Below are 24,389 nucleotides of genomic sequence, written 5' to 3' on the forward strand. Positions count from 1 at the left end.
ACAATATCTGATGTGTATTATAGGCCTATTACCTCTCCACTTCCTCGATAATTGTAAATCCCTGTATTTTTTATGTTGAGAGTTCACTGCCAAAATCAGTTAAAATCAATGGAGGTAGTAAAATCTTTTTGCTCTAATAAATTCCTCCTTCCCCACCACCACTTTACACTGTTGCAGGATCATTCACAAGGGATAGTTACGAAAGAACGCCGGTTTGGGTTTTCTTTACTTCGTAGTTGTTTAAAAAACCTGGAATGGACTTAACCGAATTGAAGGGTTATTTATGCCATTTTTTTTCTCGCTAACACGTTCATCATTTTTTCCCCTGATTTTTTCCTTTTTGTTTTTCCGATTTCTTTTTTAAAGAAGTTTTATGTTTTTTTTTGGTTTTGGTTTCGCTGATTTTTTCAAGAAGTTTACCATCGTTTTTTTTTGTTGTTTTTTTTTTAAACAGGGTTATTACTTCGCTTATTCTTTCCTTTAACCTTCCCCCCCCTTACACACACACCTACAACCAACCGGGCAACACCTGGTACCCCCGGTAGTTGTAAGTAAAAGTAAAAGTAATGAAAACTATATAGTCCTGTTGTCATAACTTGGATCGGTAGAGAGGATGAAGTTGTGTAGCGGCGCATCAACGATTTCGCTCTTTGAACATTGTGTCACTTTCAGACATGATAGAAGGCTCCTATTGCTCTTGGGATTTGTATACTACTAGTCACCTAGTAGATGGTTTGCAACAAGAAAAGAAAACCGGTTTTCATTAAACGGAAAGGGAATCATGTCGGCTTTTCTCTGGCGACAATTTATCGTTCCACCCTGTATTTGTTTCTGCTAATCACCATTTTCACTGTTCTGGCCTCTGTTAAATGTCTATATAATATTTAGCTGTTTCCAAGCATTGTATTTGAGTATCTTTATTTTCTTTTACTTGTCTGACTGTGGTACAACAATTGCTAATATCACTAGTGAAACGATGGATGCATCATGTTGGTTCATCAGTCTACAAGCGCCAGTATCCACGTCACAACCGGCAACTATCATTTATTATATCATTTAGATATTGTAGATTGAGGTCAATAAAGATGCGAGTCGAATGAATACCAAACAATGATTTGCTTGAATAATCACCTTCTTTCTTTCTCCGTTTCATTGGTCCTGTCTTAACCCCCAAAAGCAAGTTACAGTTTTAAACCCGAAATCTAACAATTCTATGCCAAATTAACAAACCTTATAAAAACGATGACCTGTTTAATGAAATCAGAGCTCTCTAGAGATTAAGCCGAGCACACCTTGCAAGATCCAAGAACGTATACTGACAACCTATTCCACCACCCCGTGTCTTTTCTGGGAGGTTTAATGAAAACGAACACTTCAAAACTTATGTTCAAACTCCATCATCTCGCGCACATATTCATACGTGCTACAAGAGGTTAGGCAAACAGAAGCAAACTGCCTCTCTCATATACACTAACAGAATAAGGTAGGCCCACATACACACAATGCCACGCTGCCTAATTCTTACATATACATATTCACAGTAACAAATATATAGATATATACACATCCTTAGTCCTTGTTTACTACCTCAACACGACTTTTGGCCAAGATCAAAGTGTAGTATCTGTTCCGGCAGATGCTGCACTTAAGATAATTTGTACCAGTCAATGGAGGGGAAACCCTCTATACTGGGACAATTATTATTTTTAGTAACCAGAGTGCCCCCTTTTTGCCTACTTTTAGGGGAGCTGGTTTTTACCTCACATTAAAAACGGCCTTGTGCCTAATTTGCTCAGTGGGGGAGCAAATAAACACCATCTGTTCCGGCAGATACTGCAAGCTATGACTAGCTATGACGAGCAAAGACCAGATGTGGGGGCAACCCCACATGCCTGACCTTTAACCAGCTCCCATTTCCCACCTCTCGGGAGCTGGTCCCCTTTTTCCCTTCCCCCTCCCTTCACTCCTCACATTAAAAATCGGCCTTGTGCCTAATTTGCTCGGTGGGGGAGCAAATAAATACCATCTGTTCCGGCAGATACTGCAAGCTATGACTAGCTATGACTAGCAAAGACCAGATGTGGGGGCAACCCCACATGCCTGACCATTAACCAGCTCCCATTTCCCACCTGTCGGGAGCTGGTCCCCTTTTTCCCTTCCCCCTCCCTTCACTCCTCACATTAAAAATTGGCCTTGTGCCTAATTTGCTCAGTGGGGGAGCAAATAAATACCATCTGTTCCGGCAGATGCTGCACTTAAGATAATTTGTACCAGTCAATGGAGGGGAAACCCTCTATACTGGGACAATTATTATTTTTGGTAACCAGAGTGCCCCCTTTTTGCCTACTTTTAGGGGAGCTGGTTTTTACCTCACATTAAAAACGGCCTTGTGCCTAATTTGCTCAGTGGGGGAGCAAATAAATACCATCTGTTCCGGCAGATACTGCAAGCTATGACTAGCTAGGACTAGCTATGACTAGCAAAGACCAGATGTGGGGGCAACCCCACATGCCTGACCTTTAACCAGCTCCCATTTCCCACCTCTCGGGAGCTGGTCCCCTTTTTCCCTTCCCCCTCCCTTCACTCCTCACATTAAAAATCGGCCTTGTGCCTAATTTGCTCGGTGGGGGAGCAAATAAATACCATCTGTTCCGGCAGATGCTGCACTTAAGATAATTTGTACCAGTCAATGGAGGGGAAACCCTCTATACTGGGACAATTATTATTTTTGGTAACCAGAGTGCCCCCTTTTTGCCTACTTTTAGGGGAGCTGGTTTTTACCTCACATTAAAAACGGCCTTGTGCCTAATTTGCTCAGTGGGGGAGCAAATAAACACCATCTGTTCCGGCAGATACTGCAAGCTATGACTAGCTATGACTAGCAAAGACCAGATGTGGGGGCAACCCCACATGCCTGACCTTTAACCAGCTCCCATTTCCCACCTCTCGGGAGCTGGTCCCCTTTTCCCCTTCCCCCTCCCTTCACTCCTCACATTAAAAATCGGCCTTGTGCCTAATTTGCTCGGTGGGGGAGCAAATAAATACCATCTGTTCCGGCAGATGCTGCAAGCTATGACTAGCTATGACTAGCAAAGACCAGATGTGGGGGCAACCCCACATGCCTGACCTTTAACCAGCTCCCATTTCCCACCTGTCGGGAGCTGGTCTCCCCCTTTCCCTTCCCCCTCCCTTCACTCCTCACATTAAAAATTGGCCTTGTGCCTAATTTGCTCGGTGGGGGAGCAAATAAATACCATCTGTTCCGGCAGATACTGCAAGCAAAGACCATATGTGGGGGCTACCCCGCATATAAGACCTTGGTCAATGTAGGGGCAACCCTTCATACCAATTGTCACTATCCAGCTCCCCTACTCCCCGGGGAGTTGGCTCCCATTTCCCCTTCACTCCTCACATTAAAAATCGGCCTTGTGCCTAATTTGCTCGGTGGGGGAGCAAATAAATACCATCTGTTCCGGCAGATACTGCAAGCAAAGACCATATGTGGGGGCTACCCCGCATATAAGACCTTGGTCAATGTAGGGGCAACCCTTCATACCAATTGTCACTATCCAGCTCCCCTACTCCCCGGGGAGTTGGCCCCCATTTCCCCTTCACTCCTCACATTAAAAATCGGCCTTGTGCCTAATTTGCTCGGTGGGGGAGCAAATAAATACCATCTGTTCCGGCAGATACTGCAAGCTATGATTAGCTATGACTAGCTATCACTAGCAAAGACCAGATGTGGGGGCAACTCCACATGCCTGACCTTTAACCAGCTCCCATTTCCCACCTCTTGGGAGCTGGTCCCCATTTTCCCCTTCCCCCTCCCTTCACTCCTCACATTAAAAATCGGCCTTGTGCCTAATTTGCTCGGTGGGGGAGCAAATAAATACCATCTGTTCTTCAGATGCTGCACTTCCATTTCTCGTTCTCTTTCAGTGGAGGAGAAATCCTTCACGACTGAGACAATTTTTATTTTGGTACCTTTTCTCCACGTTAAAAAACGACCCTGGTGTCTAACTCTGTCCCGTGGGGAGGCATTGTAAATAGGTGCTACCTCAACACGACTTTGCATAAACTTTCCCAAATGAACATTTCTGATTATTTGAATTCTTCAGACGACTGTTCTCATCTTAAATAACAAAATATTTGTATAACTATAAGATAAGTCATTTTTAGTCAAAAATGTTCGGTTCCTGAATTTTTGAGATGAGGATTGGTTATTCGTATTATTTGGATTCTTCGGACCGACTGTTCTCATTTTGAGCGTCATTTTCACAACGTTTCAGTTGATGCAATTCCGATCTTCTTCAGGTGTATCTTGTTGAACACAGGAATGTTTCTGTCGAACTTGGGAATTTGGACTGAATTTCAAATGGAACCCTTTATTTACAATGGTTAGAGTAGTTAGATAAATCAATAAAATATATTTTTCCTGGAGGTTGAAGATTCAATTCTCAGTATAGGTAACCGAAAAATAGAATTGCGAATTACCTAGCACCTCTATCCATGCATAGCTGAAGGAACGAGAGCATGCTACCCCCATGAAGTAAATAAAGGATTCTAGTTGAAATTCTGTCCAAATTTCCAAGTTCGACAGAAATATTCCCGAGTTCACCAAGATACACCTGAAGAAGATCGGAGGTTGCATCAACTGAAACGTTGTGAAAATGATGCTCAAGATGAGAACAGTAGTCCGAAGAATCCAAATAATCTGAATAGCCAATCCTCATCTCAAAAATTCAGAAACGGAACATTTCTGACTAAAAATGACTTATCTTTTTGTAAACTTATAGTTATATAAATATTTGGTTATTTAATCATATTTGCCTTGATTTTTCATTTACAACGTCCGTTTCATATGCTTCATTTTATGCCTTAACCATAACATAACTTTTATATAGACAATTTATATTAATTGTCAGCATAGTTCTTGGTAATAACCTAAGATATATCGTCGTTCAAAATGGCTTTACCTAGACCAGGAACTATGCCACAGATTATAGAATTATTAGTGATGACCAATCGTTTTTTTTTTCTTTTTTTTCCTAAAAGTATGTAAGACTCACCTTATAAAGTAATTGCTTGAAAAAGACTCAGCACTTTAGGTTGTTATTTTTTTATATCTTTGAGGCAAAACTAATTAAAACTAAAATAGTTTAGAGCCGAGCTAATAGGAAAGAAGGGAGGGGACGAAATTGACATCCTGAGGGTTAGAGTTAGGAATGTAGGTGTGTGTGTGTGTGTGTGTGTGTGTGTGTGTGTGTGTGTGTGTGTGTGTGTGTGTTCTATTTTCTTATTTTCTTTAATTTTGGTAGTGATTCAGCAGTATCTTGTTTTTACAAATGAAATTAGAAGTGTCAAGAAGTGTCAAATGAAATTATAAGTGCAAGATAGATCATTTAAATTTTGACCTCATCACTCTTATTCATCCATTTTGATCTCTTTCTTTTTGGCCTTATCTGTCATCTATATATCTATAAAAGTGAGAATGTATGTGTGTATGTGCGTGTAAGGACACTTCTCAACCTATATACTCAACGAATTTTTGGTCCACTTGAAATTTGGTATATAGTGTATTCAGATATGTGTAAAACTTTTTAATCGATTTTCATCCGGAAAAAGTGGCAGCTAAGGGTTCAAAATCGAAAATTGGTACGTGGGGCTCATCGGATTTTTATCTGCTTGCTGTTTTATGAATGTGCATGCGTGATTCGTTCAAATGACAAATTTGTTATATTAAGAACACTTTTTAAAAGTCGTGCCAAGCTGACCTAATGGTTATCGTACTTGACTCACTATCTTTAGGTTTTTGTTTTGATCTGAGCTCGAGTATTTTTTTTTTACTTACATGAAGTACATTTCTGTATGAATTAAAATATAATATTTATGTGTATTTTATGACCAGGCAACGCCGGGGCGACCTTCTAGTATAAAATAATTGCTTGATTACTTATAGTTTCACAATGTCAAAATTAAACTTTACTAACAATTGAACAGAATGCAGATTATTTCGATTATTTGGAAGACTATTTTTTGCATTGGTCATATAAAAGTTTGAAAATTTGATGTTCTATTTGATTATAGTTAAAATTGTCTGCTTTTTTTTACTTCACGTCATGTTTTCCTTGATAATTAGACATTGTCTAGACGAGAAAACAACAAGTTTTAGTCTCCCCTACATCAAGGCTAGAGGTTTTGGGGAATTATCAGATATTTTGTAATTCATATGCAAAACTAGGAAAACAAATGATCATGATTGAAACATTTTATGGCTGTAAAAAAAATGTCAAAAAATGGGCTCTGGATTATGCATGATTCCCTTAATGTGCGACCTTAACGGCAAATGTCACATAGCCCACTACACAATTCAGGCCATTACCTTTTCAACAAGCTTTCATTTGTTAAATTCTGATCAATGGTCGCTGAGATTTGGAACTTATAAAATTGCCTCCCACCAAAGTGGAATATCTATATATTAAATGATTAAATTTTTATTACAATTGGTAAAAAAAGAACCCATATTTTCAAACCAATAAAATATGCCTAAATTTGCCTGCATTTGTATATATAGTGTCCTGGCAAGCCAGCTTTAGTTTTGCTGCTTTGGGATGAATTTTGCTTAAGGTTTCTGTTTTGTTTGGTTGTCTCCCCTGTGGCTTCGCCAGGCCACTATATATATATATATATATATATATATATATATATATATATATATATATATAGTTGGTTGTTTTTTTTCTTTTGGCGGGAAGAACAGATTAAGATGTAGGTCAGGTAATAAATATCAGACACAGGAGAAGGAGAAGATATGTTCAAAGTGTGGGAAAAACATTTTTTTTATTCACATGAAACAGGTTGGTTATTACGAGCGGTAGTAAATATACCCCCTTTATGATCAAATAAGATACATGGTACAGTAATTATAATGTTGTTATTTCTAGTTATATATAAAGACACTCTCTGTGTGTGTGTGTGTGTGTGTGTGTGTGTGTGTGTGTGCGTGAGTGCGTTCTGTATTGACTCCGAAACGGCTAAACAGATTTAATTTTAATTTTACACAAATGTACTTTATGTATCAGGGGGTGTTCATAGGATTTGTATTGTAATGCATCTGATAAGTATCGAAAATTGATAATAAAAATATCTGATTTAAAGAAAGAACAGCCCGATTTTGACCAAAATTAACACTTTTATACAGCCTAACATTACATATGCATTTGAAAAGTTTTATCAACGCACAAGTAGAAAGGCCCAGCGTATAAAATTAACAGTATGTTATTTGATAAGATAGGGTGTGTTCGAAATGAATGTTTGTGTTTAGAGCACAAGTGAACCATGACACTCTACTTTTGTATTTTAAATTTTAATTCAAACCATTATATAAAAATTATTTTATAAAATCAATTATAGGTTCTTTACAGTGCAATGTTGATTACAATATATTGTGAACTAATTCACTGTTGGAAGGCATGTGAAGCTTCCTCCCATTGCATCCTGGTGAGTCACAGACTAGAGCAGGCAATTAATTGATTTGATTGAAAAATAGGTGATTTCACCGATTTCAGTGACAATAAAAGTATTGGAAATATGGAACATTTATTGATCCTCATTCAATCCTTGGCAACATTGGGTCTCCCTGCTAGTAAAAATAAACAAAAATATTATTTGAATTTAATGAACCAACAGACATAAACAAAGCTCACAAATAGTATCACTATTGCATAAGCATGCACGAATTATCTTAAATGATTTTTAATGATCAGTTTTTTGAAAACCAAATATAAATATAAAAATGTTTATGTAGGGGAGATAATCCCTAATTTAACTTAAATAGGAACTGTCTTTCTTACATTATTTGAGTTGAGGCATGTGACTTGTGTTGACATTGAAATTTTAAGTTTTTATTTATTTATTTATTTATTTTTTTAAATCTTATATTTTGATTAAAAAAATATGATATTAAAAATGGAAAAAATTTATAAGTAAACACAATTCGTAATTATTAAATTTGTATTTTATGTAGAACTGGAAAAGAAAAAGTGCATACTCAGGATTGAGGCGTTTGCAATTACTGGCACTTGCATCATTACAGTAAAACAACAGTTTAAATAGTTTTTATTAATTAAAAAAATTTTTCTACGACTATATGTACAATAAAAGAAGATTTATTGCAGTAAGTAGTTTTCTGAGAATATTCTTTATCTAACATTCATCAGGAGAGTTACATTATAATTTAATAAAATGAAACAAAATAGCAAATGTTTATAATATTTGTAAGAGAGTCAAAGAATAGAGAAATTCCTTTTGTTTACACAATAAAAGTTCTCGACGGTAAATATAAACAAACTTTAAAATTATTTTATTAAAAAATAAACAAATAAAACTACAACTTTTGCAAGAAATGACCCAACAACGGTTGCCAAGCTACAAAATCCAAAAACGAACAAACAAGATAGATTTATAAATAATAATATTTTGGTAAATAAAATCTGATAGCGAGATACTCCCGGGCAACGGCGAATCGAGTCAGTTTGTATATATATCAAATTCATTTTATAAAAAAAAAAAATAAAACAACTTTCGTTTGAAATTACCCAACAAAGATTATCAAGCTAAAAAATCTATCAGCAAACGTTATTATAAAAGGCAGATATTGTAAAACCCACAATATTAAAGAGTTTTTATGTCTAATTTTCATGCATAAGTGATCTTCCTCCGCCTCTCTCTTTCTCCCTTCTACATGGTTATAAAATTCCAATAATTTACCTTTCACTTCTCTCTTTTTTTATTGTTTAAAATAAGTTTTTTTTTTTTTAAATTTTGAAACGTAGAGTGTACAGTACTAAAACTTGCTTTTTAACACCCCATTCAAGCTAAAAATGAGCCCCCCTCTTCTCTTCTTCACTCTAACAAAAGCATGCACTCACCTAGAGCACGTTCCCTTTCAGAGGTCTTTGTTAAACCCACAATATAAAAAAGAAAAGCAGGACACTTTTATATGAAAGAGAATAATGCTCACATTTTTCAAGAGAATGTCCAACAATTTGTTTTGCGATGTTAGGAGTGTAATGTTAAAGGGTTATACAGAAACATAGCATAGAAATAGTCTTTCATTATCAACCAATAATAACACAATTGTGTTGTTTTGTGTAAAATTCGTAAGAAAAAGTAGGTGTTTATTTTATTAGATTGTGTGAGATAGTGACGTATTTGTCCTTGATAATGTGGTGGGCCGGTAAAGGTCCAGAACAATGATACAGGTCGGTATTTAGTGGAAATGAAATGCATTGAAAAGAAAAGCAAGTAAACCAAATAAAGAGAATAGTTATACGTCAGATCGACTGCCAAGACCTCGAAAGACATAGTCTCCCGGTCTTTATAGTAAGTGGAAGAGTTCATTATTATCCGTAAGGTGGACCCCACCACAGCAGATAGATTTGACATCTTGATTATAGTCAGCTGACGTACTTCCTAACTTCCGGCGTGTCTGCTACCAAAAGCGGTGGCAAGGCAAATCAGTTCCTTCATTTTTATTTTTATTTAGTATTTAAGAAAAAGACATTATTGAAAAATATGCAATTAAAGTTAACAAAATTATAAAATGATAAAAATAACACAATTAGTCTTTATTTGCACTTTTGATAAAAAAAAAATTAGCAGTTTTGTGGTTGGTATTGCTTCATGCACTAAATAGTTCATTATTTAAAAAGATTTTTAAACGTGTTTTCAATAATACTTTAATAAAAATAAAACTAATTTCAATAATTTTTAATTAAAATTTTAAACATGTTTTCAATAATTCTCTTCAAAAAAGCGCAAAAAGTGTTTTCAATAATTCTTAAACAACAACAACAAAAAAATAATTTCAATAATTATTAATTAAAATAAGACAGAAAAAACTTTTCAATGATTATTAAGTAATAATAAAAAAGAACGATCAGAAAAATGTAACAAAAAATGAGTACATGCACGGAAGAGGTATAGGCGTGAGAGAAAAAAGCGAAGGATCTGATTTGTCTTGTCACCGCTTCCGGTAGTAGATACACCGGAAGTTAGGAAGTACATTAGTTGACTATTACCGATATCTGTTTTACAAGTATTTTAATGGTAGATGCTCTGACGAACTACAAGCCCTTGTACTCCCTCGACGTAAATACTCCTGACAAACCCGGCAAACTTTCTACTCAAATAGTTTCTTCCCCAGAACTTCTAGCCTTTGGAATTCCCTTCCGAGTTCCTACTTCCCTGACTTTACTGACATGCAGAAGGTCAAGTGTAATGTAAGCAGACATCTTGCTGCTCAACTCCCTACACAGTATCCTTGCAATTATGTTTCAGATAGTAGCCTTCTACACCAAAGTGGTACTGTGCCTTTTTGGAATAAAAATGCAAAAAAAAAAAAAAAAAAAAAATCTTTTATAACTTGATCGAACCATGTTATCTTTTGTTGTCCTGGGAATCTTCTGGGAGGTTTGGAATGTTTAACGTGCAGATGTTTCTGATGGACGTCCCATTAAGTGGGCAAACCATAACAGTCATCTTTTGAATATAATATTACTCCATGGTTTTGCTTTAAAGCAGTTGCAGGGTTATTTGTTTAATTGTTCTTGGTCAGTTGATTTTGATGACTTTTCTCGGTATCTTGCTAAAAAAAAAAACATCTCCAAATTGTACACGAAAATGATTTGTATGTTGTAAATTTTTTAAGTTTCACTTTTTCACTGATATGCTTGTTAGGTGTGTGGTGTTTTTTTTTTAAATCTATATTTCCCTTTGTTCCAACATCCATTATTGGAAGGAAAGCGATTGAAGGTTCTTTAATATTAGGCGTCTGACAAGTACGGTTCTGCAATATCCTGGACAGAGAAATATAACATCAATAAATTTGTGAACCGAAAAAAAAAATAAATAAATAAAAAATCATGTGTTCTATCTTTTCGACAAGGTTATGAGTTATGGATTCTTCAAATTACTGTTCTCATCTTGAGTCTCATTTTCACAACGTTTCGGTCGATATAACCTCCAACCTTCTTCAGGTGTATCTGTAACATAGTGCGGACGGCTATATACAAATACCAAGCCGTGAATGAAATGACATTACTGTAAGGAAAAAAATACTATAAAAAGAGAGTTCACGTTCCAGAAGACGATCATGTGAGAGATGTGGATGACGTTCCAGAGCATAATCATATTAGAGACATGGGTGTCATTACGGCTGTAACGAGAAATCATGCATGGCAGGAGAATGAGGAAATAAATTTCGTTGTTGAAAAAGTGAGTTGAAGTTCTTTTCTATTCTTTGTCTACTTTGCGACTGAGGCTACAACGTGTTGGGTAACATTACATGTCTTGTTGAACTCTGGAATCTCGACCAAATTACGAATGGAACCCTTTATTTACTTCATGGGGGTAGCACAATCTCATTCTGTCAGCCATGACTGGATGGAGGTCCTAAGTAATCGCAATTGTATTCTTCAGTCGCCCACACTAAGAATTGAACCTTCAACCTTCAAGAGAAAATAACTTTTACAATTGATTTCCCAAGTACTCTCATCAATGCGCCATGGGTCTTTGCAAACTTATGCGTATCATTTGGATTCTTCAGACTCTTGTTCCTATCTTGAGTATCATTTTCACAACGTTTTGGTCGATATAACTTCCGACCTTCTTTAGGTGTATCTTGTCGAACTCGAGAATGTTTCTGTCGAATAAGCAATCCTCATCTCAAAAAGTCAGAATCATTGAGTTCACGCGTTTATAAAGTTACACACAGTTTTAATGTGCCAAATGTGGGTGCCTTGTGTTGCAGCAGAACACAGGTGAACAAAAATGAATCCTTATTTCTCTAAGAGACAGAGTTATGATGACAACATTGGATGAATGCTTTTTGTTATTTATACTATGTAACAGTATGTGTCATTGATTGGTGGATCGTATCAAATAGGACTTGATTTGTGCGGAACCAGAGGAGTAGTTCTAATGAAAAGCTTGTCTGGCTTTAAATAACATTATTATGAAATTGTTGTGGTGCCCACCTACGGATAACAATAAACTCTTCCTCTAACTATAAAGACTGAAAGAATATACTTCTCGGCAGTGCAAACAAGTTATGCACACTTGGCAGTCAGTCACTGAGGTATAATCACTCTCTTTATTTGTTGTATCTGTCTTTCCTTTTCAATATATTTCCTTTCCAGTAAATATCAGTTTGTGTTTTTCTTCCGGGTCCTTACCAATCCACAACACAACCACTCGAGTACTCCTGGATTTGGGGAGTACTTACAGCTAGTTAATAGACTCTAGATTAAAGTTGGGTTAATAAACACTCGATTACTTTTTATTTTGAATTGGTCATCTGACCTCTTTTAGCAGACCTAGTTGTGATCTAGGTCATGTGACACATTTATCCAATCCGCTTATTTAGAATTTTATTTTCTGTCTCAGATTTCCGAAGTCATTTTGAATGCAATTGTCGTATAGTACCGAAACTTATTTCATATCCATTTGATTATCATGTAACTCTATAGGAGGCTTTTTCTTCTCAAGGATACAGTAATGTCCCTATTAAAAAATTTGGATACATAATATATTGTTTCATGCGTGTGTAAAGAAATCAAAATAATTCATTTTTAAATGAATCAGATGATTCTACTTTTTTTTTAAAAACTCTTTTTCACCCTAAACAAGGCATATTGGCACTTGAAGGGTAAGGGGCTACTGGCCATATCTACATGAATGCTATGTAGGGAGTTGAGCAGTGAAATGTCTGTTCACATTACATTTAAAGTTCAGCAGGTTAGTACATCCATAGAAGCAAGAGACCCAGAGGGAATTCCAAAGTCTAGCAGTCTGAGAAAAGAAACAAAATGTTTTGGCTTTTGTGCATCTAAGGATATCAACAGTGAAGAGGTATGATTTTGCTGCTTGTCGGGAGTATGTAAGTCAAAGAGGCACAAGTGCTATAAGTTCATCATTGTCATTTATTTCCCAGATATCTTTCTTGTTAGAATCCCTTCTAAAAAGACTTCAGATACAAGCTAAAGGTTACCAACACTCTAAATGAAAGTGTTTCTGTAGAACGAACTGGGCACACCCAGGTTGTCAGACTGTATCATAAATCACTTAGCCACCGTCATCTCTCAGAGAAATTACACGTGTGTGGGGGGGGGGAGATGCTAAAAATCATAATGTATTAGTTGACAATACCAATTCACTCAGGTTCCTTAAATTACATAGAATGACGAAAACAGTTAATGTTCAACAGAAAAAAAAAACCCTGCTTTCTACGAGGGTCGTTCCAAAAATAATGCATCCTATTTTTTAACTTAAAAATAAATGTTGAAGAGCTACGAAGACGGGAGCGGTATCATTGAAACCAGTGACTTTTTGTGTTCTAGAATATATTTTTTACATAGCCACCACCATTCTCAATACACTTTTTCCAGCCATGGGGTGGTGGCTATACATGGACGTTCAGAACGCACTTTGTCACTCACATCTCTGTCGCCACTCTAAAATCGACGAACTCATCCGCTAACTATGCTGACATCAACTGCATTGGTTTTGTAAACGTTCATCAGGCGCCGGTGAATCTTGGTTGGTTCAATTTTTTCCTTCATGGAGGAATTCAGTTACGTATCTCTGCTTTTGATGCATGTCTACGACAAAAGTTACTTACTTAGAGTCTCACACCGTGAATATTAGCAACAAAGAAATGATACTTTCAGGTCATGAATGCATGAGTTCAGTCATCATAACAATGCAGTTTGCAATCTCCTCTGACCCATTCGGATGAAATAAAAAAAAGAAGAGGCATCGTAACGTGGCTGTTACTTTTCAACTGTGTCGTTACATTTCAAACCTCTCGGACTGGCACATTGTCTGGTAACGTTGCAAAGGAATAACTAGATAAAAATTAAAAAAAAAAAAATTCAACTCGTTTTTTTTGTTTTTTTAGTGCAGATAAAATACATTTATTTGTGTTTCTTTCAAAACAACGTATTTCATTATCTTCCCAAAGTCTTTTTGTATACACATGTATTTTACAACGCTGTGCCATATAGCATGTGCTTTTTAAAAGTCTCTTTCTCCACCACCTGACGCCGGCCTTAACCAGCGCTTTCTCGCCCAGCGCACATTTTTCTTCTCTTGCTCGACCACGTGTTGTCCTTTTTTCGCCTTCTTTTTCTCTCCTTCTATTTCCCGTGACGTCAACACGTACACACTTGCTTAATTTGCATATTTGCTTAGACAGCAGCTGCTAATATTTTTTCTAGCCAGCTATCCTATGGCTGCTGCTGATTTTCTCACACGCTTATGCGCACTATGTTACTATAAGAATAAAAAGGAACAGAAAAAAAATCCAATTTTAGTACTTGTTTAGATTTATCTTTATTGTGTGCGCGTGAGTTTATGTTTATTGATATTTTGCTTCTCTTTTTCTTTGAAGCTTATTAATGATGGAAATTGTGACCCATATAAGATCTAATATATATATATATATATATAGGAGAGAGAGAGAAGAAAAACGACGGTGGTAGAATTCTTGGTGAAGAGACTAGGCTTAGTAGAAGAGGAGTGGGTAGTTTCAACAGAGAAATGTCACATGATTTTTTTTCTATTTTGTAAAATGAAAAGAGAACTGTCTCCTATTTCAAAAACAATTCAATGTATTCATTTTTATTATCCACAGCTAAAAAATCCTTTGTACTGTCCTCTTTTTAAATATTATTTTTTGATTGTTTCTTTCTTTCTCTCTCTTTAATGTTTCAGCCATTTCATTTGTTTTCCCTCATTTTTTTTATTGCATTTTCACCCCGAAACAAGGCACGGTGCCTCTTTGACGTAGGGGGGGGGGCTACTATCTGGGACATAAGTTGCAGGGATACTATAATGACAGTTGAGCAGCAAGATGTCTATTAACATTACGCTTAAACTTCTGCATGTCAGTACAATCGGGGAAGCAGAAACCCGAAAGGGAATTCCAAAGTCGAGCAGTTCTGTGGAAGAAACTATTAGAGTAGAAAGCTTTCTGGCATCTGGGATTCTCTGCTGTGTAGGGGTGGGATTTTGCCAGGTTTGTCAGGAGTATTTACGTTGAGGGAATACAAGGGCTTGTAGTTCGTTGGCGCATATACCATTAAAATACTTGTAGAACAGGCAGAGGGATGCAACATTTCGTCGATGGGAGAGAGGAAGCCTTGCTGACAGTTTGGGACCTATTAGGTTGACGAATCTCTTCTGAACCCTGTCCAAGAGTGAGAGACTAGTAGAAGATGTACCAGCCCAAATGTGACAACAATACTCCATACATGGGCGAATGGTGGCTTGTAGAGGTAAAGGATACGTTCAAGCATAAGTAACTTTTTAGGACTGTAGAGAGAGCCCACCTTCCTATAGAATGTTGTGTCATCAGCAAATATACTCATCACGGAGACAATTTTATCAGGTAGGTTATTTATGAATAAGAGGAATAATAAAGATTCAAGGATCGACCCCTGAGGTACACCCGCATTTATATCATGTTGATTTGACGCAGGACCATCATAGACAACCTGGATTTTTCTTTTATTTAAGAAAGACTTGTTAAATATTCATCCAGTAATACCGTATGATTTAATTTTCATGAAAAGATCATTGTGCCATACCTGCAAGAGGCCTTAAATATATCTAGTAATACTTTTCTGGCGATACAAAGAAATCACAAAGCTATGATTTAATAGAATTATGATGTACATACATGTATATAGATCGGACGTATTTATTTATTTTTATTATTAAATATTATTACGTGCATAAAAGGTATACTCCTGGACATGCATCTCCAGCTTTCAGCAGCATGGATTAGGATCGAACTCATGACACCAGCATTCGTAATATGATATTGTACAAATGAGGTACGATTAATCATTACTTGAATACGCGTTTTTTTCTTTTTTCGCTTTTAAATTTAAAATTTGTTGTTGGCGTTTTTTAATGCTGGTGTCATGAGTTCGATCCTAACTCATGCCGATGACGGCTGAAAGCAAGAATCATACATGTCCGTGGGTATGCCTTTTATGCACGTAATAATATTTTATAATAATAAAAATAAATAAATAACTACGTTTCATAAACAATAAGGGGCGATTCATTCATATATGAATAATAAAAAGAGCTTATAGTTCTTGAAAAAACCGTTAAAAGAGTGGGGAAAAATAACAGCGATTCGAAGTTGTTAATATCACTAAAAAACGCCAACAAATCTTAAATTTAAAAGTGATAAAAAACCGTGCATTCAAGTGATTCGTCGTACCTCCTTTGTACAATACCAGACTAAGTGCTGATGTCAGGAGTTCGATCATAACCCATGACGACTAAGAACTGGTAACATGCATGTCCATGGGCAATGGCATACCTTTTATGCAATTGATAATATTCATTAATATATATATATATATATATATATATATATATATATAATTATTTACTATTATAATTATTAAATACCTACAGACACTAGTGTTTCCTTCTTTTCGGGAATCATCAATGCAGGGTGTCACGATTAACGCCAGTCAAGAGATTCGAACCAGGCAATGAAGCCATCTCTGAATCCATTAGCAAAGACCAAATCCGTCAATTGCGAGAAATATTGTTGAAATTTAAATATTTATTTTTAAATGCTTTTAACGTCTTTTAGAATAATCTAATCATTATATGATGATCTGCGCATGCAAGCTAAAGTGACTGACTGAAAATTGTTCAACGATAAGAAACGAGTTTCTTAAAGGGACTGACATAATTATTTACTATAATAATAATTATTAAATACCTACAGACTAGTATTTCATCCTTTCGGGAATCATCAGTGCAGGGTGTCATGATTAATGCCGGTCAAGAGATTTGAATCAGGCAATGAAACCATCTCTGACTCCATTAGCAAGGACCAAATCCATTCGGCCACAGTTAACCGCAAGAAATATCGTTGAAATTTAAACATTTATTTTTAAATGCTTTTAACGTCTGTCAGAATGATCTAATCATTATATGATGATCTGCACATGCGAGCTGAAAGGAACTGACTTTATTTCAACTGAAAAGTGCTCAACGATGAGAAACGAGTTTCTTAAAAGCACCCACATAATTATTTACTATAATAATTATTAAATATCTAGAGACACTAGTTTTTCATTCATTTATAAACGTAAAGTTAGCCAAGTAGCATTTAAACTGACAAATCAAACTAAATTAATTTGTCAAATTTGATTTGTTATTGTTGTACCGTGTTATTGTTATTATGATAATAATAGACTTTGTTAAATTCAGGTCAAAATTATAACCCGTTGACATAGAATGAGTGCTTTATGTTGAATTGATTACTTGAATATGATTAAATTTTCTATTTCTAGTTTAGCATTAAATACTAATCCTTATTAATACCTCTTACTTCCAAACTGTGTAATGGATGGATACCATAATGCTTAATTCACTGTACCTTATCATAGCAAAGTTCAATACAAAATTTGAACCAGATTGTCCCAGTAGTTTTCAGAGAAAACTTGTAGGGTAAATGTATTGTGATCAATCTCTGTTAATCCCTAACTGTGTATCGAATGGACACCATAATGCTTAATTCGCTGCACCTTATCATAGAAAAGTTCCATAATACTTAGTTCAATGCCCCTTATAACAAAGGTCTATCTAAAGGTTTATGCAAAATTTCATCCAGATTGCCCCAGAAAGTGGAACAGACAGACAAAGAGAAATCTATTATATAAAGGGCAAAATGGGCGCGAGCGATTGTGTATGTCCAAAAAAGGCTTTTTGCATCAGGGTTCCCGCGTCGGTTATATTTTGCATACTTCCCAGATCTCGCATAATTCACATAATTCCCAATATATCGCATTCGCAAACAGACATTGTCTCTATCTTTTTTTGATCGAGTTAAACAAAATTCTCACCGTGCTGTCGTCTCCAGTGTTTGTCTGACTTTTTTAGTATAAATAAAGCGAAATTATTGGAATGCAACTGCCTGGCCTTCAGACTGAGCAGTATCTGTTCTGTAATTGGTCCTTGGTCAGTGTAGAAGGAAACCCTCTATACTGAGACAATTACTATTTATTTGGATACTGCCAGAGTGCCCCCTTCTGGAGGAAGCAGGTTATCCCCCCTTATTAAAAACGACTTTGTGTCTAATTTGCTTTTGTGGGAGGTTTAAAAGCAACGCCATTTCTGCATTGATTACATTAAATTTGAATGCTTTAGACATCCAGCTGCGTCAAGGAGTAGCGGTAAGACATCAGATTTTCTTTCACTTTCTTTTCCACATTCGTGTCATGGGTTCGAGCCTGCCTGCTTACTACCACGTTTTTTTTTTTTTTGCTTAACACACACCTCCAAACACCTGGGCACTGCCGGGCACCGCCGTGCTAGTATAATATAGATAGCACATAAAGTTATCTAAATAACATTTATGCTGACAAATACAAACCAAATTAATTATGCAAATTTCATTTGTTATTGTTGTACCATGTTATTGGTATTATGATAACATACTCCACTACAGCTTAATTTAAAAATTGCTTAATGCAGTCCGGAGGATTGGTGATATAAAGCATTTTAATGACCAGTATGCAACCCACATCAACTGTGGAAAAGACATATTAAATAAAGAAGAAGAAGAAGAAGAAGAAGAAGAAGAAGAAGAAGAAGAAGAAGAAGGAAAAAGGTTCAATATTCATTTAGGGACGTCACTTACAATAATATTCTGCTTGTTCCTTCCTGAGTTAGTCCGTATGTTATGCTTTGCAAAAAGCTAAATACAATTTTGAAAGCCAAACTGATTAAAAAAGGCCAAATCCGTGAAATTTAGCTAAAAATGTCCAATCTAGCAACTCTGGACAAGAATATGAGAGTGACCTTTCTGAGTATTTATTAATACTTATTGATTTATCTCATTTGGTTCATTAGTATATCTAAAATACAGTGGACACTATTTTCATAGAAATGTTAATAAGCTCATATTTGCTATATGTTATTGCATTTTCTGTCTAAAAAAAAAGCAAATTTTTGCATTATCTAGAAAAATTATTAGCTTTAAATTTCTCATTCTGTGGAATTTCCACGGGTCCTGCTAGTTAATAATTGCTCAGTTACTCACAAGTTCAAAATGTCAAAATTAAAGTTTGCTAACAATTGAACAGAGTGCAGATTAATTGAGTTATTTGGATTATTCGGATTACTATTCTTATGTTGGTTATTATTTAATTTGGATATTTGATGTTCTATTAAAAAACTCATATTTGTCATGTGTTATTGGATTTTCTGTCCTCAAAAAAGAAAAAAAAAACTAGTTTTTTTTTGCATGATTCAGAAAAATATCAACTTTATCAAAATATATTTTTTGATTTCATGTATTTCTCATTTTGTTGAATTTCCATGGGTCCTGTGAGTAATATATCATGTTTTAACGTTTATGTAAACCATTAGATTATTTGTTTATTCACAAACAGCATTAGGTGTGGTGGTTTTCATCACCATAGTGAACAAACACTGAAACAAACAAACAAACAAACAAACAAACTCATTCTTTTTTCTTATCTCTAAACTTGATCATAAAAGAAATCCAAATCAAGTAGTGGAGCTGAAAAAATGTTTTCAGTTTTCGTGTTTTCCAATAAGTACTAAAACTAGCATTTTCTTGCCAGACGACATATTGCATAGTAAAACGTGAAAATATTTCTGGACAGTGAGTCACCGCAACTTCTAGAAAAAAATTGTATTAAATTGAAATTCTTTAATGTATAGTTTAAATAAATCCCTCCCCCTCTCTCTCTCTCTCTCTCTCTCTCTCTCTCTCTCTCTCTCTCTATATATATATATATATATATATATATATATATATATATATATATATATATATATATATATATATATATTAATGAAAACAAAGGGCTGTAGTGTTTACCTGATATACGCAATGGTAAACTTCAAACTAATATAAAAAACAGTATTTATATATAGAAAATTTAATCCCAACCGAATTTAAAAGGCTCAATACGCAATAGAGAGTAGAGTTTATTATAAGAGAAAGAAAATTAAAAAAGTTTCAAAGAATGCTATTCTCGTTATTCTTCTCATAAGAGGACATAAAGAAATCAGCAAATTATATTTGTAGCAATGCTAGAATTTGCTAGTTGTCAAGATTGAACAAACCTTTTTTTTTCATTCTTTTCAGTTCTCTGGCAAATGTCATATTTACTTCATTTTTCTACCTTTTTGATCCTCACCCTATGATCTGCTGAGATGATGAAATTTATAATTTGGCAGTTATTTTTTCCTTCATGTTTACTATTATCAAATCTGGTTTCCTTGCTTGGATGAGCAATTTTTACATTCCATTTTCCGATACTCAGCATTGTAAGTTAACACTCAAAGCTAAGTAATCCTGGGAAAGGAGTAGCACCCTCTGCTACATATCAGTGTGTTATATAGCCGGTGGGTATATATATTAGTGTTGGGACGATTAAGCGAAATTGGAATTGGGAATTAGAAAAATCAGAAGATTTGGGGGCATTGGAATCGGTATTGGAATCAGAAAAATTAATGCTTATTTTCTGATGCCAAAACGATTTTTTTAATTATCTTTTTTTATTTGATTTTGTTTAAAGTAAAATTTTCCATTGCTGGTAATAATGATAAAATAATAAATATTTATTGATTTTAAATTACCAGTAAAGCTAAAATCGATAGATCATCTTCCACAAGTGTGTTTTGACGTTTAGGAAAATATCTGCATATTTAACATGTGTTTTTCACGAAAATCGGGGAAAATAACAACTTTATAGTTAAATAATTAGAGATTTATAAAGAATCGGAATCGGGAATTGTATCAGAATCGAGAATATAACACGAAATCGGTAATTGTATCGGAATTGGGAAAAAAATTGGAATCGTTCCATCATTAGTATATATATCTATAATATAAAGCTGAATGTCTGTGTGTGTGTGTGTGTGTGTGTGTGTGTGTGTGTGTGTGTGTGTGTGTGTGTGTGGTCACGAATAGGCTCCTATATGGTTGACCATTTTAAAAAACTGATTACATATAATGATAGAAGATGTATCGAGGATCAGGAATGGGTATGTTTGATCTGGCAGAATGGTGGTTCATTAAAATTGTGGGGTCTGCGTTCGTGCCTGGCCCACAAAGTATGGAAATAAAAAATTTAAAAATTAAAAAAAAAAAACGTTTACAAGTGTTTTGATAGAGCTGTACATAAGAATACTTTGATAAGTATGTTTTAACTTAAATAGGGATGGTATAATAAAATTGTGGGGTCTGCGTTCGCGCCTGACCTTCATAGAATGGAAATATGTCACAAAGTTTAAAAAGGTTTTTTAATATAGATCCACAGAATATTGTGATAAGTGTTTCAGTGTGAACAGGTATGGTATAATAAATTATGGGGTTTATCTATTTTATTTTTACTTTCATCATATTTTGCTTTGGTTTTGATACCCCCAAATTCGAAACTATCTCTTTAGAACCCTTCCTTTTCATAACCTATCATACTTTCATAAATCAGAGTCCATTTTTTGTAGGCTGTTTTCGAATCCAGTCAACGACGGGTACTTTTGCTAGTATATATATATATATATATATATATATATATATATATATATATATATGTGTGTGTGTGTGTGTGTGTGTGTGTGTGTGTGTGTGTGTGTCTTTTACTGATTCTCTTTAACGTTGTAATATATACCGTGTGTCGTCTAGCGGTTAGATTGTATGTATATGTGTATATAAGTGTATTTGTCTATCACCGTCCAGCATTGTGAGCGTCTGTCTGGAGTTCGTTGTGTGCGTACGTACATTTAAATATAGTTCATAATGGGACAAGAATATACATAAATACCTTTACAACATAAAGGACGAATAACACTTATTTGGAATTTTAACATCTGCCCAATCGGGAACATCTTTGGTCTTATTTGACGGGATAATTTGCAATGGAAATTCTTCCAGAATCAACGGATCCTCAGGTTTTATTTTTGGCAACATTTTATTCCAGATTTGTATTTTTCTTTTTGGAAAGTTGCAATGCTGATTCTGACTATCGCCATTTCTGACCGCCTCTATTCGGAGCCATCACGATCTGTAGACTGCCCCTCTCTTAGTTCCGACTGACTCAACTAATTTCCACATATATCAAAAAGACCATCTCCCTTCTAAATGACGTCATTAGTGTACGTTACTAAGATAATCACCTGGTGTTTTTACATGTCATTATTCATAAGTTGCCAACTAAATTGTTACATCAGTTACATTTCTAAATTAATTTAAATAAATATGTATTCTAAAAATTTTGATTATTTTAAAACATATTTTAGCTGACACAGATCTTTGGCATTGAATAATCATAATAGTCGTCGACCAGCACACCTTCGGCGTTGCCCGATCAATATCTAACAAATATAGAAACCAATGACAAGGGAGCCTTTATGTCGTTTTCAACTATGGATAACCACTTTATTTTACTTACCCAAGGCTGTAGTAGATAAAAATAGGTTATGATGCTCACTAGAGATATGAAGATGTTACGATGGCATAAAGAGTGTGCTTAATATGTAGCAACGTATTTATTTATGGACGAGATTATTCACTGTCACGTTACTTCAATAACCTGCGTCTTTATCTAATCAAGAAATTTTAGAAAAAAACGAACATGCTGTCCGATTTCTTATCGTAGTTCACATTTGTATTTCTTAGCTTTTGTAAATAATTTTAATGAAGTATAAATCTATATATCTATAAAAGTGAGAAGGTATGAGTGAGGATACTTCTCAACCTATATACTCGTGAATTTTAAATGTACACACTTGAAATTTGGTATATAGGATATTCAGACGTGTGTGAAACTTTCTAATTGGTTTTCGTCCGGAAAAGGGTTGGTAAGGGATAAAAATTGGTACGGGGGAGTCGTCGGATTTTCCTCTATTTGCTAACTCTTTCACGATTGTGCATGTGTGAATGGTTCACATTACAGATTCCTTATGGTAAGTATAAGTCGGTTTGAAAACACCTATTTAAAGAGCATGTCACGCTAGACGAATAGTAAACGTACTTGACTCATTGTCTTTAGGTTTTGGTTTCGATTTGAGCTCGAGTATTTTTTTTTTTACTACAATAAGTGAACTGTTTAAGAAAAAAACAATACTCGCTTGCTCACGTCTCAGTTTCTTTCCGTTTCTTTTTACTTCATTAAGGAATTTAACGTTAAATGTAATACCTGCAGTATTTCTTTTTAAAATGAAGAAGAATTTTGCACTAATTAAAATGCAATATTTATACGTATTTTACTACTGGACAACACTGGCCGGCCTTCTAAAATATCTATAAAAGTGAGTGTGTGTGTGTGTGTGTGTGTGTGTGTGTGGACAATTCTCAACCTATATACTCAACGAATTTTTAATCTACAGATTGAAAATTTGGTATATAAGTTATTCAGACATGTGGAAAACTTGTTAATTGGTTTTCGTCCGGAAAAAAAGGGTTGCCCATTGGGTCAAAATTGAAAAATTGGTATGTAGGGCCATCGGATTTTTATCTGTTTGTCAACTGTTTACAAAAATCATTGGCTTGCGTCTTGCAGCATGTCCTCGCAAATTAAATTCCTTTAATCTGTTCTTGAGAGTAGAAAGAGAGCACTTTTTAACAACATTGCACTGTTGTTGGACTTGGGAAGTTGTTTCAAATCTGTTTCTTAGGCTGCGGATCTTGATAGCATTGTCTTCCTTGTCAGAAGTAACTCTATTACGACCAGATTTAGGGGAATCCTGAACACTGCCGGTGTTTTTAATGCTTTTGCACAGTCTTTCGTACCGTTTTCTCATCACATTTCAATATGCGGACGATTTCTCGATTGGATAAACCAAAACAGTGGAGATTAATAAGCACCTGACGATCACAAAGAGAAAGTATTGGCATGTGGACTAAATGTTACGTTTTATAACTTGGAACAACAACAATTACGATTAGAGATGCTTTGTTGCCTGCTGGTGGATATTTAAAACTGATTCAGGGGCGATAATTTAAGCTGGTTTTATGTGAATTTCTTGTTGCGGACTTTCTTTTTGCATCCTCAATTTGAAGTTATGTTTTTAAATTGACGTGAACACTAGAATATTTCAATTAAAAGTCAAATATGAACAGGTAAAATTATAGAGGAATAAAAGGCGAATCAAATGAGGTATAGGTTGTTTAAATAGTTGCATAAAATTAAGCTTAAATTTGCAGTTTTTGAAAAAAATTACAAGTGCGGTCGTTCTTTTTGCCACCTGTATATATATCACTACTATAATATATATATTACATATATGTATTATATATATATATACATATATAT

At 35.0% G+C, this 24,389-nt stretch overlaps 1 protein-coding gene across 3 annotated transcripts in view; it reads left to right on the plus strand.

Annotated features, from left to right (window-relative positions):
* The window catches only part of LOC145284486 (UTP--glucose-1-phosphate uridylyltransferase-like), a 302,604-nt gene that overhangs the window by 69,908 nt on the left and 208,307 nt on the right, over positions 1 to 24,389 (plus strand). The gene's annotated exons all lie outside the window — the stretch shown is intronic.

Source organism: Euprymna scolopes, chromosome 9 (genome assembly GCF_053919585.1).
Source record: "Euprymna scolopes isolate OS-2025 chromosome 9, ASM5391958v1, whole genome shotgun sequence".
Lineage (NCBI taxonomy): Eukaryota > Metazoa > Mollusca > Cephalopoda > Sepiida > Sepiolidae > Euprymna > Euprymna scolopes.